This window comes from Camelina sativa, chromosome 15, assembly GCF_030686135.1.
Source record: "Camelina sativa cultivar CO46 ecotype springtype chromosome 15, ASM3068613v1".
NCBI lineage: Eukaryota > Viridiplantae > Streptophyta > Magnoliopsida > Brassicales > Brassicaceae > Camelina > Camelina sativa.
This window is the reverse complement of record NC_141894.1, coordinates 12,836,484-12,850,224: the sequence shown is the minus strand read 5'-3', so window position 1 is coordinate 12,850,224 and position 13,741 is coordinate 12,836,484.

Sequence of the window (13,741 nt, the reverse complement as noted above, 5' to 3'; positions counted from 1 at the left end):
CATTGTATTGCAACCATTCAAAAATCGTCACAAATTCGTAACAATGTTTATATTGTGACTAAATACTTTGTATTGTGACTAAATATTTCGTCTTAATACAATTATTTTCTTGTAGTGGTTTGCTTGATTTGTTGTGTTTTGTGGTGTTGTTGTTGCTTGTGGTGGTTGTGTTATGGTTATTATAGGTTCCTGAGGCTTTTGGGAGAGTTTGGGACAGATTGTAGGCGGATTGAAACGGAGGTTCGTCGTTCGGATTCGTGCAGTTCGCGTCTGTGAAGGGAGTGTCGATCGACACCAGTTAGGTGTCGGTCGACACCATGTTTGGCCAGTGTCGATCGACACCTCTCTGGTGTCGGTCGACACCAAGTTGCTTGTTTCGTGATTTTTCCTGGTTTGTTTGTGTTTGGTTGTCATTTCTTAAGCATTGGTTTCTCAGTTGCTTGTGTGTATAGCCCAGTAGATGGGAGGATTGCCTCACTAAGTATTTGTGATAATACTTACGCATCTGAATTGTTGTTTGTGGTGTGCAGGTTTGTGTTGTGGAATCATGGCGATGAGGAGGAGGATGATCTAGGGTCTCGTTTGTGTGTTATTGGATTGTCGGATATGTTGTTGGAACCTTGGATAGAGATATGCTAGGTTGATGGATAGAATGCTTAGGATTGTTATTGTATTGATGTTGTAATGGTTTTGTATGGTTGGTATGTTTCCGCTGTGTGTACTGGTTGTTATTGGTTTAATGAGGACTTGTGGTTTGGGTTGGTTTAATTTAGTAGTATAGGCTGCATAATTGTTTACATTGTATTTAATTGTTAAAAAAAAAAAAGGGTAGGGTTGTTTCATTTTGGTATCAGAGCCTTTACTGTTCTAGGATGGTTAAATGGATGGTTAGAGCGGTTAGGAAGTTAATTGGGTGAATTATTTTTTTTTCCTTTTGCTTGATGCATGATGTTGTGTGATAGAATTGATTATGAGTAGTTAGTCCATTTTTTTGCGGTATGGAGTCCTAGTATCATCCTCTTTGAGCCTTCAATGAGATTCCACGGTAAGATGTATACTCTATGTGCGGTTTTTGAATTGTGTGCTTAGCCTTCTGTTCTGGGTAGTGCAGATGGCTAGAGAGGGTGCTGTTGGTCGCGGTCGTGGTCGTGGTCGTGGGCGTGGTCGTGGTCGTGGTCGGGGACGAGGTCAGGTTCCTGAGGCCAGTGAGAGTGTGACCCAGAGCATGGCCAGGGAGGAGGTAGCGGAGTCACAGGTTCATCCTAGTGTGTCTGGAGACCATGCTGGTTTGGGTGACGGCAGGGCGGATGGGCCCGGTGTCGGTCACGGTGTTGCCCCGGGTGTGAGGGTTGCAGCAGAGGATGCTCCGGGCAGGGAGGATGTCTTGATGGACTTACTAGCTCAGGTTTTGCAGCGACTTCCAGCAGTGGTGCCACCAGTGGTTGGTGGGCAGGATCCAGTGGTGCCGCCAGTGGTTGGTGGGCAGGGTCCGGTAGTGCTGCCAATGGATGGTGGGCAGGTTCCAGTAGTGCCGCCAGTGGTTGGTGGGCAGGTTCCAGCGGTGCAGCCTGTGGCAGGTTTGCAGGCAGGTGTGCAGCCGGGGGCCGAGGTAGTGGTTGCTCAGTATGTGCAGATGATGGAGCAGCTGCGGCGAGTGGGAGCAGGGTATTTCTCAGGAGGTACGGATCCAAGTGTGGCTGATGAGTGGAGGGAGCGGATGGAGGATATTTTCCAGTCGCTTCGGTGTCCCGACCGGTATAGAGTGGATCTGGCAGTGTATTACTTGTCAGGAGATGCACGTGTGTGGTGGAGGTCGGTGACAGCACGGAGGGTGCAGCGGGGTATGTCTTGGGGAGATTTTGTGAGGGAGTTTAACTCCAAGTATTTTCCACAGGAGGCTCTTGATCGCATGGAGGCACGGTTCTTGGGGTTGACTCAGGGGGACCGCACAGTGCGGGAGCTGGATGCAGAGTTCAGTCGGCTGGTGGGGTATGCAGGTCGGGCTTGGGAGCCAGAGTCGGCTCAGGTGCGGAGGTTCTTGCTGGCTTTGCGGGATGTTCTGAGGACTCGGTGCAGAGTGAGGAGCTATGCCACGAGGGCAGAGCTAGTTGAGGTTGCAGCTGGGATAGAGGATGACTTGAGGTCACAGTTAGTGGTGGTCGGTCCAGCGGCTCGTTCAGAGGAGACATTGGAGCAGAGCATTCCAAGCAAGGATAGGCAGTTGGAGCAAAGGCGTAAAAGGAAGCGGGAAGAGACGATAGTGGCAAACCAAGGTGGCCAGGGAGGTTTTGGGCGCGGGAGCATGGATCACGTGTCGGCAAGCGGGCCCAGGGTTGGTGATTCGCAGGAGTACCGTCGAGTGTGTTATCATTGCGGGGAGGAAGAGCATATCAGGTCTTTTTGTCCTAAGAGGAGGCAGATGATGGAGGTTTCGGCGCAGCCAAAGGGAGGACCGGGTGTCCATTCCGGCGCTTAGTTTTAGCTTTTGTTTTCTTTATTTCATGATGTATTTTCATTTGGAGTTGTAAACGATTATTGCATTTGAGGTTCTAATAAAAGTTGGAGTTCTTTGGTTTTGGGAATTGTGAAACCATTGGAAAGGAAATAGCTCGAGAATTCTATAAATGGGAAGTTTCCATAAATAGAAGGTTGCTATAAATGGAAAGTTTCCATAAATAGAATGTCATTAAAGAAGGAAAGTTTCTAAAAATGGGAAGTTTTATGAATAGTTAAATCTTGCCTATTAATGGAATTGAGGTAGATCTAGTCGGGAGATACTTGATGACATCAGACTTGTTTGCTCAGGATTGTGTGGGCCCAACTCATGTGATACCGATAGCTCGATGGACTTTGTGGCCAGAGAGTGGGAGTGGTATGTTTGCTTCGGATGACGATCCGAGAGCGCGCTTTAGGGTGACGACCCAAGAGCGGGATTATGAGACTCCCTGGATACCGTAGCTGTGAGCCGCGGCTCGGCAGTGAGCCGGTATGTCTCGAGGGTTGCGACCCGAGAGCGGGGGGAGTGGGCGTGTGAGACTCCCTGGATACCGTAGCTGTAGGCTATGGCCTGGCAGTGAGCCGGTATGACTCGAAGGTTGCAACGTGAGAGCGGAGGGAGTGTGAGTGACTTCCTGGATGTCGTAGCTTAAGGTGGTTAGCCTGACAGCGAGCCGGCATGATTCGTTGGTTGCGACCACGGACGGGGGAAGCACTGAGTTGTAAGCAAATAATGTCTAGGATGTGAGTATATTGACTAGAGGGAGACCTCATGGTTCAGTCGGAGGTGTGTGGGTTGTCGCAACAGTTGCACGGGAAACCTTGACTGACGGTATTTAGTCCGGTCGGAGGACGTGCGGGCCGTGTTGACGGTGGCACGGAGGTCCTTGACGGATGGACGGTGTTGCGGGATTCGAGGACGAATCCTTATTGGTGGGGGAGAATTGTAACATCCGCGAACCAGATTATGCGGTTTTGGTAGGAGTGTCGATCGACACCCTTGTGGCATCGATCGACACCACTATTTCTGGGTTCGTCGGGTTTGTTTCAATTCGCGATTTTGGTTTGGTTGGTTTGGTTTAGTTAACCAAAACGAGTATATAAGTGGAGAAGCGAAAAATTAAGGGTTTTAGGGTGTCTGGTCGCCGTTTGCGGAGATAGAGAGAGAGGAGAGAGCCTATTGTGGTGTGAAGGAGATTAAAGGAGAAAGAGCAGAATCGTTAGGGTTTGGGAGGAAATAGTTTCGGCGTATCAAATCGTTCTCAAAGGTAATGAAATTTGGTAGGTTTATTCCCAAGTCTTTCATCGTCATTCTCTTTTTTACAAAAGTAGTTTTGGATTTAAACTCGATGAGTTATTGGCAGTTTTGTGAGACGCGAGTTGGAACCATCGGGGATTGTAATTGAGATCGTGGTCTCGTCTGGTTCCCGATCGTTCTGAAATTTTGTGGGAAGCTTCATGACGTCTAGGGATAGCTTTTCACCGGAGTGATTTGGTAGTTAACGGTTGGTTTTCATTTTAGGGTTTCGTCTTTGAGACTGTTCTTTTCTGATGTTTCTGTCCAGTTTTGCTATAAGTCGTTTTTGGTTGTGTGGCTTGTTGTAGGGCGTTTCTGGGCTGTTTCAGACGTTAGGAGGGTCTCAACTGGTTGTATTGGTTGTTATAATCAGTTGATAAGGTGAGTGCATGACCATGGCTTATCTAAGCCTGAGAATCCTTTGTTTGCTTGATTTGTTGTGTTTTGTGGTGTTGTTCTTGCTTGTGGTGGTTGTGTTATGGTTATTATAGGTTCCTGAGGCTTTTGGGAGAGTTTGGGACAGATTGTAGGCGTATTGAAATGGAGGTTCGTCGTTCGGATTCGTACAGTTCGCGTCTGCGAAGGGAGAGTCGATCGACACCAGTTAGGTGTCGGTCGACACCATGTTTGGCCAGTGTCGATCGACACCTCTCTTGTGTCGGTCGACACCAAGTTGCTTGTTTCGTGATTTTTCCTGGTTTGTTTGTGTTTGGTTGTCATTTGTTAAGCATTGGTTTCTCAGTTGCTTGTGTGTATAGCCCAGTAGATGGGAGGATTGCCTCCCTAAGTATTTGTGATAATACTTACGCATCTCAATTGTTGTTTGTGGTGTGCAGGTTTGTGTTGTGGAATCATGGCGATGAGGAGGAGGATGTTCTAGGGTCTCGTTTGTGTGTTATTGGATTGTCGGATATGTTGTTGGAACCTTGGATAGAGATATGCTAGGTTGATGGATAGAATGCTTAGGATTGTTATTGTATTGATGTTGTAATGGTTTTGTATGGTTGGTATGTTTCCGCTGTGTGTACTGGTTGTTATTGGTTTAATGAGGAGTTGTGGTTTGGGTTGGTTTAATTTAGTAGTATAGGCTGCATAATTGTTTACATTGTATTTAATTGTTAAAAAAAAAAAGGGTCGGGTTGTTTCATTTTGGTATCAGAGCCTTTACTGTTCTAGGATGGTTAAATGGATGGTTAGAGCGGTTAGGAAGTTAATTGGGTGAATTATTTTTTTTTCCTTTTGCTTGATGCATGATGTTGTGTGATAGAATTGATTATGAGTAGTTAGTCCATTTTTTTGCGGTATGGAGTCCTAGTATCATCCTCTTTGAGCCTTCAATGAGATTCCACGGTAAGATGTGTACTCTATGTGCGGTTTTTGAATTGTGTGCTTAGCCTTCTGTTCTGGGTAGTGCAGATGGCTAGAGAGGGTGCTGTTGGTCGCGGTCGTGGTCGTGGTCGTGGGCGTGGTCGTGGTCGTGGTCGGGGACGAGGTCAGGTTCCTGAGGCCAGTGAGAGTGTGACCCAGAGCATGGCCAGGGAGGAGGTAGCGGAGTCACAGGTTCATCCTAGTGTGTCTGGAGACCATGCTGGTTTGGGTGACGGCAGGGCGGATGGGCCCGGTGTCGGTCACGGTGTTGCCCCGGGTGTGAGGGTTGCAGCAGAGGATGCTCCGGGCAGGGAGGATGTCTTGATGGACTTGCTAGCTCAGGTTTTGCAGCGACTTCCAGCAGTGGTGCCACCAGTGGTTGGTGGGCAGGATCCAGTGGTGCCGCCAGTGGTTGGTGGGCAGGGTCCGGTAGTGCTGCCAATGGATGGTGGGCAGGTTCCAGTAGTGCCGCCAGTGGTTGGTGGACAGGTTCCAGCGGTGCAGCCTGTGGCAGGTTTGCAGGCAGGTGTGCAGCCGGGGGCCGAGGTAGTGGTTGCTCAGTATGTGCAGATGATGGAGCAGCTGCGGCGAGTGGGAGCAGGGTATTTCTCAGGAGGTACGGATCCAAGTGTGGCTGATGAGTGGAGGGAGCGGATGGAGGATATTTTCCAGTCGCTTCGGTGTCCCGACCGGTATAGAGTGGATCTGGCAGTGTATTACTTGTCAGGAGATGCACGTGTGTGGTGGAGGTCGGTGACAGCACGGAGGGTGCAGCGGGGTATGTCTTGGGGAGATTTTGTGAGGGAGTTTAACTCCAAGTATTTTCCACAGGAGGCTCTTGATCGCATGGAGGCACGGTTCTTGGGGTTGACTCAGGGGGACCGCACAGTGCGGGAGCTGGATGCAGAGTTCAGTCGGCTGGTGGGGTATGCAGGTCGGGCTTGGGAGCCAGAGTCGGCTCAGGTGCGGAGGTTCTTGCTGGCTTTGCGGGATGTTCTGAGGACTCGGTGCAGAGTGAGGAGCTATGCCACGAGGGCAGAGCTGGTTGAGGTTGCAGCTGGGATAGAGGATGACTTGAGGTCACAGTTAGTGGTGGTCGGTCCAGCGGCTCGTTCAGAGGAGACATTGGAGCAGAGCATTCCAAGCAAGGATAGGCAGTTGGAGCAAAGGCGTAAAAGGAAGCGGGAAGAGACGATAGTGGCAAACCAAGGTGGCCAGGGAGGTTTTGGGCGCGGGAGCATGGATCACGTGTCGGCAAGCGGGCCCAGGGTTGGTGATTCGCAGGAGTACCGTCGAGTGTGTTATCATTGCGGGGAGGAAGGGCATATCAGGCCTTTTTGTCCTAAGAGGAGGCAGATGATGGAGGTTTCGGCGCAGCCAAAGGGAGGACCGGGTGTCCATTCCGGCGCTTAGTTTTAGCTTTTGTTTTCTTTATTTCATGATGTATTTTCATTTGGAGTTGTAAACGATTATTGCATTTGAGGTTCTAATAAAAGTTGGAGTTCTTTGGTTTTGGGAATTGTGAAACCATTGGAAAGGAAATAGCTCGAGAATTCTATAAATGGGAAGTTTCCATAAATAGAAGGTTGCTATAAATGGAAAGTTTCCATAAATAGAATGTCATTAAAGAAGGAAAGTTTCTAAAAATGGGAAGTTTTATGAATAGTTAAATCTTGCCTATTAATGGAATTGAGGTAGATCTAGTCGGGAGATACTTGATGACATCAGACTTGTTTGCTCAGGATTGTGTGGGCCCAACTCATGTGATACCGATAGCTCGATGGACTTTGTGGCCAGAGAGTGGGAGTGGTATGTTTGCTTCGGATGACGATCCGAGAGCGCGCTTTAGGGTGACGACCCAAGAGCGGGATTATGAGACTCCCTGGATACCGTAGCTGTGAGCCGCGGCTCGCCAGTGAGCCGGTATGTCTCGAGGGTTGCGACCCGAGAGCGGGGGGAGTGGGCGTGTGAGACTCCCTGGATACCGTAGCTGTAGGCTATGGCCTGGCAGTGAGCCGGTATGACTCGAAGGTTGCAACGTGAGAGCGGACGGAGTGTGAGTGACTTCCTGGATGTCGTAGCTTAAGGTGGTTAGCCTGATAGCGAGCCGGCATGATTCGTTGGTTGCGACCACGGACGGGGGAAGCACTGAGTTGTAAGCAAATAATGTCTAGGATGTGAGTATATTGACTAGAGGGAGACCTCATGGTTCAGTCGGAGGTGTGTGGGCTGTCGCAACAGTTGCACGGGAAACCTTGACTGACGGTATTTAGTCCGGTCGGAGGACGTGCGGGCCGTGTTGACGGTGGCACGGAGGTCCTTGACGGATGGACGGTGTTGCGGGATTCGAGGACGAATCCTTATTGGTGGGGGAGAATTGTAACATCCGCGAACCGGATTATGCGGTTTTGGTAGGAGTGTCGATCGACACCCTTGTGGCATCGATCGACACCACTATTTCTGGGTTCGTCGGGTTTGTTTCAATTCGCGATTTTGGTTTGGTTGGTTTGGTTTAGTTAACCAAAACGAGTATATAAGTGGAGAAGCGAAAAATTAAGGGTTTTAGGGTGTCTGGTCGCCGTTTGCAGAGATAGAGAGAGAGGAGAGAGCCTATTGTGGTGTGAAGGAGATTAAAGGAGAAAGAGCAGAATCGTTAGGGTTTGGGAGGAAATAGTTTCGGCGTATCAAATCGTTCTCAAAGGTAATGAAATTTGGTAGGTTTATTCCCAAGTCTTTCATCGTCATTCTCTTTTTTACAAAAGTAGTTTTGGATTTAAACTCGATGAGTTATTGGCAGTTTTGTGAGACGCGAGTTGGAACCATCGGGGATTGTAATTGAGATCGTGGTCTCGTCTGGTTCCCGATCGTGCTGAAATTTTGTGGGAAGCTTCATGACGTCTAGGGATAGCTTTTCACCGGAGCGATTTGGTAGTTAACGGTTGGTTTTCATTTTAAAGTTTCGTCTTTGAGACTGTTCTTTTCTGATGTTTCTGTCCAGTTTTGCTATAAGTCGTTTTTGGTTGTGTGGCTTGTTGTAGGGCGTTTCTGGGCTGTTTCAGACGTTAGGAGGGTCTCAACTGGTTGTATTGGTTGTTATAATCAGTTGATAAGGTGAGTGCATGACCATGGCTTATCTAAGCCTGAGAATCCTTTGTTTGCTTGATTTGTTGTGTTTTGTGGTGTTGTTCTTGCTTGTGGTGGTTGTGTTATGGTTATTATAGGTTCCTGAGGCTTTTGGGAGAGTTTGGGACAGATTGTAGGCGTATTGAAACGGAGGTTCGTCGTTCGGATTCGTACAGTTCGCGTCTGCGAAGGGAGTGTCGATCGACACCAGTTAGGTGTCGGTCGACACCATGTTTGGCCAGTGTCGATCGACACCTCTCTTGTGTCGGTCGACACCAAGTTGCTTGTTTCGTGATTTTTCCTGGTTTGTTTGTGTTTGGTTGTCATTTGTTAAGCATTGGTTTCTCAGTTGCTTGTGTGTATAGCCCAGTAGATGGGAGGATTGCCTCCCTAAGTATTTGTGATAATACTTACGCATCTCAATTGTTGTTTGTGGTGTGCAGGTTTGTGTTGTGGAATCATGGCGAGAGGAGGAGGATGTTCTAGGGTCTCGTTTGTGTGTTATTGGATTGTCGGATATGTTGTTGGAACCTTGGATAGAGATATGCTAGGTTGATGGATAGAATGCTTAGGATTGTTATTGTATTGATGTTGTAATGGTTTTGTATGGTTGGTATGTTTCCGCTGTGTGTACTGGTTGTTATTGGTTTAATGAGGAGTTGTGGTTTGGGTTGGTTTAATTTAGTAGTATAGGCTGCATAATTGTTTACATTGTATTTAATTGTTAAAAAAAAAAAAAAAGGGTCGGGTTGTTTCATTTTGGTATCAGAGCCTTTACTGTTCTAGGATGGTTAAATGGATGGTTAGAGCGGTTAGGAAGTTAATTGGGTGAATTATTTTTTTTTCCTTTTGCTTGATGCATGATGTTGTGTGATAGAATTGATTATGAGTAGTTAGTCCATTTTTTTGCGGTATGGAGTCCTAGTATCATCCTCTTTGAGCCTTCAATGAGATTCCACGGTAAGATGTGTACTCTATGTGCGGTTTTTGAATTGTGTGCTTAGCCTTCTGTTCTGGGTAGTGCAGATGGCTAGAGAGAGTGCTGTTGGTCGCGGTCGTGGTCGTGGTCGTGGGCGTGGTCGTGGTCGTGGTCGGGGACGAGGTCAGGTTCCTGAGGCCAGTGAGAGTGTGACCCAGAGCATGGCCAGGGAGGAGGTAGCGGAGTCACAGGTTCATCCTAGTGTGTCTGGAGACCATGCTGGTTTGGGTGACGGCAGGGCGGATGGGCCCGGTGTCGGTCACGGTGTTGCCCCGGGTGTGAGGGTTGCAGCAGAGGATGCTCCGGGCAGGGAGGATGTCTTGATGGACTTGCTAGCTCAGGTTTTGCAGCGACTTCCAGCAGTGGTGCCACCAGTGGTTGGTGGGCAGGATCCAGTGGTGCCGCCAGTGGTTGGTGGGCAGGGTCCGGTAGTGCTGCCAATGGATGGTGGGCAGGTTCCAGTAGTGCCGCCAGTGGTTGGTGGGTAGGTTCCAGCGGTGCAGCCTGTGGCAGGTTTGCAGGCAGGTGTGCAGCCGGGGGCCGAGGTAGTGGTTGCTCAGTATGTGCAGATGATGGAGCAGCTGCGGCGAGTGGGAGCAGGGTATTTCTCAGGAGGTACGGATCCAAGTGTGGCTGATGAGTGGAGGGAGCGGATGGAGGATATTTTCCAGTCGCTTCGGTGTCCCGACCGGTATAGAGTGGATCTGGCAGTGTATTACTTGTCAGGAGATGCACGTGTGTGGTGGAGGTCGGTGACAGCACGGAGGGTGCAGCGGGGTATGTCTTGGGGAGATTTTGTGAGGGAGTTTAACTCCAAGTATTTTCCACAGGAGGCTCTTGATCGCATGGAGGCACGGTTCTTGGGGTTGACTCAGGGGGACCGCACAGTGCGGGAGCTGGATGCAGAGTTCAGTCGGCTGGTGGGGTATGCAGGTCGGGCTTGGGAGCCAGAGTCGGCTCAGGTGCGGAGGTTCTTGCTGGCTTTGCGGGATGATCTGAGGACTCGGTGCAGAGTGAGGAGCTATGCCACGAGGGCAGAGCTGGTTGAGGTTGCAGCTGGGATAGAGGATGACTTGAGGTCACAGTTAGTGGTGGTCGGTCCAGCGGCTCGTTCAGAGGAGACATTGGAGCAGAGCATTCCAAGCAAGGATAGGCAGTTGGAGCAAAGGCGTAAAAGGAAGCGGGAAGAGACGACAGTGGCAAACCAAGGTGGCCAGGGAGGTTTTGGGCGCGGGAGCATGGATCACGTGTCGGCAAGCGGGCCCAGGGTTGGTGATTCGCAGGAGTACCGTCGAGTGTGTTATCATTGCGGGGAGGAAGGGCATATCAGGCCTTTTTGTCCTAAGAGGAGGCAGATGATGGAGGTTTCGGCGCAGCCAAAGGGAGGACCGGGTGTCCATTCCGGCGCTTAGTTTTAGCTTTTGTTTTCTTTATTTCATGATGTATTTTCATTTGGAGTTGTAAACGATTATTGCATTTGAGGTTCTAATAAAAGTTGTTGTTCTTTGGTTTTGAGAATTGTGAAACCATTGGAAAGGAAATAGCTCGAGAATTCTATAAATGGGAAGTTTCCATAAATAGAAGGTTGCTATAAATGGAAAGTTTCCATAAATAGAATGTCATTAAAGAAGAAAAGTTTCTAAAAATGAGAAGTTTTATGAATAGTTAAATCTTGCCTATTAATGGAATTGAGGTAGATCTAGTCGGGAGATACTTGATGACATCAGACTTGTTTGCTCAGGATTGTGTGGGCCCAACTCATGTGATACCGATAGCTCGATGGACTTTGTGGCCAGAGAGTGGGAGTGGTATGTTTGCTTCGGATGACGATCCGAGAGCGCGCTTTAGGGTGACGACCCAAGAGCGGGATTATGAGACTCCCTGGATACCGTAGTTGTGAGCCGCGGCTCGGCAGTGAGCCGATATGTCTCGAGGGTTGCGACCCGAGAGCGGGGGGAGTGGGCGTGTGAGACTCCCTGGATACCGTAGCTGTAGGCTATGGCCTGGCAGTGAGCCGGTATGACTCGAAGGTTGCGACGTGAGAGCGGGGGGAGTGTGAGTGACTTCCTGGATGCCGTAGCTTAAGGTGGTTAGCCTGATAGCGAGCCGGCATGATTCGTTGGTTGCGACCACGGACGGGGGAAGCACTGAGTTGTAAGCAAATAATGTCTAGGATGTGAGTATATTGACTAGAGGGAGACCTCATGGTTCAGTCGGAGGTGTGTGGGCTGTCGCAACAGTTGCACGGGAAACCTTGACTGACGGTATTTAGTCCGGTCGGAGGACGTGCGGGCCGTGTTGACGGTGGCACGGAGGTCCTTGACGGATGGACGGTGTTGCGGGATTCGAGGATGAATCCTTATTGGTGGGGGAGAATTGTAACATCCGCGAACCGGATTATGCGGTTTTGGTAGGAGTGTCGATCGACACCCTTGTGGCATCGATCGACACCACTATTTCTGGGTTCGTCGGGTTTGTTTCAATTCGCGATTTTGGTTTGGTTGGTTTGGTTTAGTTAACCAAAACGAGTATATAAGTGGAGAAGCGAAAAATTAAGGGTTTTAGGGTGTCTGGTCGCCGTTTGCAGAGATAGAGAGAGAGGAGAGAGCCTATTGTGGTGTGAAGGAGATTAAAGGAGAAAGAGCAGAATCGTTAGGGTTTGGGAGGAAATAGTTTCGGCGTATCAAATCGTTCTCAAAGGTAATGAAATTTGGTAGGTTTATTCCCAAGTCTTTCATCGTCATTCTCTTTTTTACAAAAGTAGTTTTGGATTTAAACTCGATGAGTTATTGGCAGTTTTGTGAGACGCGAGTTGGAACCATCGGGGATTGTAATTGAGATCGTGGTCTCGTCTGGTTCCCGATCGTGCTGAAATTTTGTGGGAAGCTTCATGACGTCTAGGGATAGCTTTTCACCGGAGCGATTTGGTAGTTAACGGTTGGTTTTCATTTTAGGGTTTCGTCTTTGAGACTGTTCTTTTCTGATGTTTCTGTCCAGTTTTGCTATAAGTCGTTTTTGGTTGTGTGGCTTGTTGTAGGGCGTTTCTGGGTTGTTTCAGACGTTAGGAGGGTCTCAACTGGTTGTATTGGTTGTTATAATCAGTTGATAAGGTGAGTGCATGACCATGGCTTATCTAAGCCTGAGAATCCTTTGTTTGCTTGATTTGTTGTGTTTTGTGGTGTTGTTCTTGCTTGTGGTGGTTGTGTTATGGTTATTATAGGTTCCTGAGGCTTTTGGGAGAGTTTGGGACAGATTGTAGGCGTACTGAAATGGAGGTTCGTCGTTCGGATTCGTACAGTTCGCGTCTGCGAAGGGAGTGTCGATCGACACCAGTTAGGTGTCGGTCGACACCATGTTTGGCCAGTGTCGATCGACACCTCTCTTGTGTCGGTCGACACCAAGTTGCTTGTTTCGTGATTTTTCCTGGTTTGTTTGTGTTTGGTTGTCATTTGTTAAGCATTGGTTTCTCAGTTGCTTGTGTGTATAGCCCAGTAGATGGGAGGATTGCCTCCCTAAGTATTTGTGATAATACTTACGCATCTCAATTGTTGTTTGTGGTGTGCAGGTTTGTGTTGTGGAATCATGGCGATGAGGAGGAGGATGTTCTAGGGTCTCGTTTGTGTGTTATTGGATTGTCGGATATGTTGTTGGAACCTTGGATAGAGATATGCTAGGTTGATGGATAGAATGCTTAGGATTGTTATTGTATTGATGTTGTAATGGTTTTGTATGGTTGGTATGTTTCCGCTGTGTGTACTGGTTGTTATTGGTTTAATGAGGAGTTGTGGTTTGGGTTGGTTTAATTTAGTAGTATAGGCTGCATAATTGTTTACATTGTATTTAATTGTTAAAAAAAAAAAAGGGTAGGGTTGTTTCATTTTGGTATCAGAGCCTTTACTGTTCTAGGATGGTTAAATGGATGGTTAGAGCGGTTAGGAAGTTAATTGGGTGAATTATTTTTTTTTCCTTTTGCTTGATGCATGATGTTGTGTGATAGAATTGATTATGAGTAGTTAGTCCATTTTTTTGCGGTATGGAGTCCTAGTATCATCCTCTTTGAGCCTTCAATGAGATTCCACGGTAAGATGTGTACTCTATGTGCGGTTTTTGAATTGTGTGCTTAGCCTTCTGTTCTGGGTAGTGCAGATGGCTAGAGAGGGTGCTGTTGGTCGCGGTCGTGGTCGTGGTCGTGGGCGTAGTCGTGGTCGTGGTCGGGGACGAGGTCAGGTTCCTGAGGCCAGTGAGAGTGTGACCCAGAGCATAGCCAGGGAGGAGGTAGCTGAGTCACAGGTTCATCCTAGTGTGTCTGGAGACCATGCTAGTTTGGGTGACGGCAGGGCGGATGGGCCCGGTGACGGTCACGGTGTTGTCCCGGGTGTGAGGGTTGCAGCAGAGGATGCTCCGGGCAGGGAGGATGTCTTGATGGACTTGCTAGCTCAGGTTTTGCAGCGACTTCCAGCAGTGGTGCCACCAGTGGT